Source organism: Lathyrus oleraceus, chromosome 4 (genome assembly GCF_024323335.1).
Source record: "Lathyrus oleraceus cultivar Zhongwan6 chromosome 4, CAAS_Psat_ZW6_1.0, whole genome shotgun sequence".
Lineage (NCBI taxonomy): Eukaryota > Viridiplantae > Streptophyta > Magnoliopsida > Fabales > Fabaceae > Lathyrus > Lathyrus oleraceus.
This window is the reverse complement of record NC_066582.1, coordinates 469970004-469977575: the sequence shown is the minus strand read 5'-3', so window position 1 is coordinate 469977575 and position 7572 is coordinate 469970004.

Below are 7572 nucleotides of genomic sequence, written 5' to 3'. Positions count from 1 at the left end.
AATCCTTAAGCTCCAATCTTCTTCCTCTTGCTCTGTCTCTTTGCCCTTTTCCTCTTTTCAGCCGCTTCTCTGCTTTTCACGTGAAACCCTTTCTTTACCAAATGGGACTCTTTTTCTTATTTCCAACTTATATATATTTCCAATAATTATTATTCCAATAATAATAATAATAATAATAATCCAATAATTCCAATTATTTAATTAAATTAATAAATATAATATTAACTTAAATTAAATAATTATCTTATTTTTATCGGGGTGTTACAACTCTCCCCCACTAAAAGAGTTTTCGTCCTCGAAAACATACCTCAAGCGAATAATTCTGGATAGGACTCCTTCATCTGACTCTCAAGTTCCCAAGTCACATTGCCACCTGCTGGTCCTCCCCAAGCTACCTTCACCAAGGCAATCTCTTTACCCCGCAACTGCTTCAACTCTCGATCCTCGATCCTCATAGGTGATGTTTCAACAGTCAGGTTATCTCTCACCTGTACATCATCCACTTGGACCACATGCGACGGATCAGGAATGTACCTCCTCAACTGAGACACATGGAAAACCTCATGCAAATTCGCAAGTGACGGCGGTAAAGCGATACGATAGGCTACCTCCCCTATCCTCTCCAAAATCTGATAAGGACCAATAAATCGAGGTGTCAACTTCTTTGACTTCAAAGCTCGACCAACCCCAGTTATCGGAGTAACACGAAGAAACACATGATCTCCCTCTTGGAACTCAAGTGACTTCCTCCTCTTGTCGTGATAACTCTTCTGACGACTCTGAGCAATCCTCATCTTCTCCTGAATCATCTTAATCTTTTCCGTAGTTTGTTGAACAATCTCTGGTCCAACCACAGCACTCTCACCGGACTCATGCCAACATAAAGGTGTCCGACATCTCCTACCATACAAAGCTTCAAACGGTGTCATACCAATGCTCGAATGGAAACTATTGTTATAGGTAAACTCAATCAAAGGTAAATAGCAATCCCAAGCACCTCCCTTTTCCAAAACACAAGCTCTCAAAAGGTCCTCTAATGACTGAATCGTCCTCTCAGTCTGACCATCAGTCTGCGGATGATATGCAGAACTCAATCTCAGCTTAGTTCCCAAAGCCTTCTGCAAACCTTCCCAAAACTTCGATGTAAATCTAGGATCTCTGTCCGAAACAATACTCGACGGAATACCATGCAAACTTACAATCTTCTCAATATACAACTCGGCTAATCTCTCTAACGGATAATCCATTCTGATCGGAATGAAATGAGCCGATTTTGTCAATCTGTCAACAATCACCCAAATACCTTCAAAATTCTTAATTGTCCTCGGTAAACCAGAAACAAAATCCATACTGATACTATCCCACTTCCACTCTGGAATAGCCAACGGTTGCATTAGCCCAGACGGCTTCTGATGCTCAATCTTTGACTTCTGACAAGTCAAACAAGAATAAACAAAACTCGCAATTTCTCTTTTCATTCCCGGCCACCAAAATAACTTTTTCAAATCATGGTACATCTTCGTAGCTCCAGGATGAATACTCAGGCCACTACGATGTCCTTCCTCAAGAATACTCTTCTTAAGTTCGGTAACATCCGGAATACACACCCGATTACCAAATTTCAAAACACCATTCTCATCAACTCTGAATTCACCACCTTGACCTTGATTCACTAGAGTCAAGTTATCAACCAAAAGCACATCGGATTTCTGACCTTCTCTAATCTCATCCAGAATACCACTCGTTAACTTCAACATTCCCAATTTAACACTATTGTGAGTACTCTCACACACCAAACTCAAATCTCTAAACTGCTCAATTAAATCCAATTCCTTAACCATTAACATAGACATATGCAATGATTTCCGACTCAATGCATCAGCCACTACGTTTGCTTTACCCGGATGGTAATTCAAACCAAAGTCATAATCCTTCAGAAACTCTAACCATCTTCTCTGTCTCATATTCAGCTCTTTCTGATCAAACAAATACTTTAAACTTTTATGGTCACTGAAAACCTCAAATCTTGACCCGTACAAGTAATGCCTCCATAACTTCAGAACAAATACCACGGCTGCCAACTCTAAATCGTGTGTCGGATAGTTCCTCTCATGAACCCTCAGCTGTCTCGAAGCATAAGCTATAACCTGCTTATTCTGCATCAACACACCACCCAAACCCAACAATGAAGCATCACAGTAAACCTCAAATGGTTCCGACGAACTCGGTAATATCAGAATAGGAGCAGTAGTCAACCTTCTCTTTAACTCTTGGAAACCTTCTTCACATTTTGAGTCCCAAACAAACGCTTGCCCCTTTCTAGTCAACATCGTCAACGGTAATGCCAACTTAGAAAATCCCTCAATGAACTTCCTATAATAACCTGCAAGTCCAAGAAAACTCCTTATCTCAGAAACTGACTTCGGAGCTTCCCACTTAGATACCGCTTCTATCTTAGAAGGATCAACAGCAACACCACCTCTTGAAATCACATGACCAAGAAAACTAACCTCTTCTAACCAAAATTCACATTTAGAGAGTTTAGCAAATAACTTCTTTTCTCGTAGAACTCCTAAAACCACTCTCAAATGCTCAGCATGTTCTTCTTCAGATTTCGAATACACCAAAATATCGTCAATAAACACCACAACAAACTTGTCTAGGTACGGATGGAAAGTCCTATTCATATACTCCATAAACACTCCAGGCGCATTAGTCACACCAAAAGGCATTACAGAATACTCATAATGTCCATACCTTGTTCTGAAAGCAGTCTTCTGAATATCCTCAGTTTTCACACGTATCTGATGATACCCCGATCTCAAATCTATTTTGCTGAACACACTCGCACCAACCAACTGATCCATCAAATCATCAATCCTCGGCAAAGGATACCGATTCTTGATCGTCACTTTATTCAGTTGCCTGTAGTCCACACACAACCTCATAGTACCTTCTTTCTTCTTAACCAATAACACTGGTGCACCCCACGGTGACACACTCGGACGAATAAATTTCTTATCCAACAGATCTTCCAACTGACTTTTCAATTCAGTTAACTCAACAGCAGACATACGGTACGGAGCCATTGACACCGGCCTAGTACCAGGTACCAAATCAATTGAGAACTCAACTTCACGCTCTGGCGGTAATTCATTCACTTCTTCCGGAAACACATCAGGAAAATCACACACCACAGCTAGATCGCAAATCACCAGTTTATCTTTAGCTTCCAAAGTCGCTAACAGCATAAACAACTCTGCCCCATCTGCTACTGCCTCATTCACCTGCCTCGCTGATAGAAACAAACTCTTTCCTTCCTCAATCTCAGGAAAAATCACAGTCTTATCAAAACAATTGATATAGACTCGGTTAAACACCAACCAGTTCATACCCAGAATAACATCAATCTGCACAAGTGGAAGACACACGAGGTCCATCCCAAAGTCTCTACCAAAAATACTCAAAGGACAATTTAAACAAACTGAAGTAGTAGTCACTGAACCCTTCGCAGGAGTATCAATCACCATACTTCCATGCATCTCAGATATCTCTAACTTAAGTTTCACAGCACAATCCAAAGATATAAAGGAATGAGTCACACCTGTGTCAATAATAGCTACAAGAGGAAAGCCATTAATATAACACGTACCTCGGATCAAACGATCATCTGCAGAAGTCTCAGAACCCGATAAAGCAAAGACCTTGCCTCCCGACTGGTTCTCTTTCTTCGGCTTAGGACACTGTGGGCTGATATGACCCACCTCTCCACAGTTGAAACAAGTCACATTCTTCGACCGGCACTCTGCAGCCAAATGACCACCTTTTCCACACTTGAAACACTTCCTCTCAGCACTGGTACACTCATGGACACGATGTCCAGCCTGACCACATCTGTAACACTTAGTAGGGGCACTAGAGTCTCCCCCACTAGGCCTCTTCATCCCACTCTGTCTCTGGAAACCTTTGCCAGCTGCATACGGTTTCCCACGATCATTCTGATTCTTGCCTTTTCTATCAACCCTTTGTTGATAGCTCTCTGCTCTAGCCTTGGTATCCTGTTCAAAAATCCTGCAACAGTCAACCAAATCGGAAAACACTCTAATCCGCTGATACCCAATAGCCTGCTTGATCTCGGGACGTAACCCGTTCTCAAACTTCACACATTTCGAAAATTCCCCAGTAGCCTCATCATAGGGAGTGTAATACTTTGACAGCTCTGTGAACTTAGCAGCATACTCAGTAACAGACCGGTTGCCTTGCTTCAATTCCAAGAACTCTATCTCTTTCTTTCCTCTGACATCCTCTGGAAAGTACTTCCTCAGGAATCTCTCTCTGAACACTGCCCAAGTGATCTCAGCACTTCCAGCAGCTTCCAACTCAGTGCGGGTAGCAACCCACCAATCATCTGCTTCCTCTGACAGCATATGCGTACCGAACCTGACCTTCTGGTTATCGGCACACTCAGTCACTCGGAAGATCCTCTCGATCTCCTTCAACCACTACTGAGCACCATCTGGATCGTATGCTCCCTTGAACATTGGAGGATTGTTCTTCTAGAACTCACTCAGTTGACGAGCAGCTCCCATTCCCACAACATTCGGATTCCCTCCAAGTACTCCAGCTAGCATACCCAGAGCCTCAGCAATCGCAGCATCGTCCCTACCTCTTCCAGCCATCTCTATTCTGAAAGCCCAACAAGCTAAAACAATAAGTACTGATAGGGTTACACAACACCTATCCCGTACAGGGAAACAGAATAATTACGACTCGACTCGACCGACTATGCTCTGATACCACTAATGTAACACCCTTCTAAAATACCCCAAATATTTAATTAAAATAGCAATATGTCAATCAGAGTAATTATGCAATTAAGGGTGTCACACAATCATTTCACACCATTCACCATAATAACTGTCATGCTCTTTTATTAATTCAAAACATAAAGTATTTGCACAATACGCAGCGGATAGAAATCAAATCAATCATGCAGAACATGTAACACATTACATGAAAAATTATTCAACAAGGTAAAACATCCCGTCCCGATGTTACATCTATCAGAGCATGACCCACTAAGAAGACTACCCTAGACTCCAAGCACTAGCTTCTACTCAATCACTGCTCGTTACCTGAAAAATAGTTGTAAGGGTGAGTTCCTCAATCGATATAATAAGCATTATAAAATATCATGTAATGCTAAGTAAATGAACACCTCTCATCCCCCTAATCATATCACACATCCAGTAACGGCAACATCAACTCATACTCATAATCATGCTCAACATACACATCAAAACACACGTATAATATTGGAACACATCCATTCATATTATACACAATACATACATTATGCAATGAGACTCCATGCATGCGGTACCGACTATTTGTGAACATATAGTTCACCTCACCGATCAAATCCAGATACGGCTACCAAGCCCACTAGTCCCACTCATTTGAGACCTAGTGACTCACTCACTAATTCCTCACCACGGGAATTAGCTACCACCCCAAGGGCCATGCTATGCACGCTAATTCACCTAGCATGCAAACATCAACAACAGTCCATAATGACTAACTCACTAATTCCTCACCATGGGAATTAGCTACCACCATAAAGGCCACAATATGCATGCTAAATCACCTAGCAATGCAAAATCATCAACAATAATCCACAATGGACATATGCTCACTCTCTAAGCCATAAACAGTCTATTCACAATAGCATACATAACATATACATTCACAGCATTATGCATACCATCATACATCATCAACACATGCATCAAAACATCATATCATGTCAAATAATTAATCACAGTATTAACACACTCCACTAATACCTATACTGCTCAAAACAACGGGAAATGATCCCTATTACCTCATCCGCCAATATAGGCCAACCATCAAATAAGTACATAACATTTAAATACCAATTTTTCCACTTTTCAACAGTGTTAACCGGTTAACGCCCTGGGTTAACCGGTTAACGCAACACAGAACACGCTTTCTGGCAAAACTCAACAGTGTTAACCGGTTAACGCCCTGGGTTAACCGGTTAACGCAGACAGAACAACAATTTTCACAAATCACAACAGTGTTAACCGGTTAACGCCCTGGGTTAACGGGTTAACGCAAGCAAAACAGCAATACTTCACAATTCCTAACAGTGTTAACCGGTTAACACCCTGGGTTAACCGGTTAACGCAAGACAGAAAGCTGTTCCTACGCTAACACGAAGCAGAATGCAGAATTCTCCGCATTTTCCGCCTTTGGAGGACTTCCGGACCTCCGATTCCAATTCCGTAAAAAGCTACACTTTCGGAAAATCACTACCCATCCAATTACAGATTCAATTACAGCTTTAACACAGTTTATTCATCACAATTTTTCAGCATTCAACATCCCAATTAGGGTCAATTCAACGGTTTATCACTACCCATTACATGTTAACCCATAATACCCATTAAACGACGATAAACCCCCCTTACCTGAGTTAATCCGGCAATCCTTAAGCTCCAATCTTCTTCCTCTTGCTCTGTCTCTTTGCCCTTTTCCTCTTTTCAGTCGCTTCTCTGCTTTTCACGTGAAACCCTTTCTTTACCAAATGGGACTCTTTTTCTTATTTCCAACTTATATATATTTCCAATAATTATTATTCCAATAATAATAATAATAATAATAATAATCCAATAATTCCAATTATTTAATTAAATTAATAAATATAATATTAACTTAAATTAAATAATTATCTTATTTTTATCGGGGTGTTACACAGGTCCCTTCCAATGCATGTTTATAAGATTGAAAACTTGAAATCTTATTCGAAATGTTGAGTGACTCAAGTGTTGAAATCTTGACACGCCTGGGGCAGGTTTTTATCTAACGATCTCGTTTGCAGGTACTGTTAGGTATTTTCACTCACTTGCAGGTTGTGATGTGGAAGCCTTTTGACGAAAGATCCCCGCGGGGTCCAATCAGGGACGAATGAATAGAGAAATGGTGGAAAGACGGCGAGAACGTACGACGATCCTGGATATTAATCAAGAAGACTCTTCAAAGTCTGAAGATTAGAAAGTTTGTACCAATCTGTGGAGTTCTCTCTCCGTAGAGTACGGAGCAGTCGGGAATACAAGGTGATGAATCAGAAAAGTCCAGAAGAGTCTGGGTGTTCTCAAAATTGGAAAGCTGACATTGGATTTGGATGTTGAATACCAAGGTTCGACGAGTCGACGGGTATTCAGTACCAGACTTTCCTGGTTTCCCCAAGCAGGGTGGGGATTGTTACCTCCCCAGCAGATTCAAGGTCTGGGACTTCCCTAGCAGGGTCAGGATGGTTATCTCCCCAGCAGGTTTTAGATCGGTGTTTCCTCAGCAGCCAGGCCTGAAGGTTGCTATCTCCCAGCATAAATGTCTGTGGGCAGCTATTTCCCCGACATGGTGGAGTTTGTAAATTCCCCAGCAAGTCGGAGATTGTTGTTTTTCCCCACAGAGTGCGGTGGTGGTTTCTTCCCCAGCGAAGTCCCCAAGCGGATCGGGTGCAGAGGAGGTTATTCCTGGTGAGGGTGG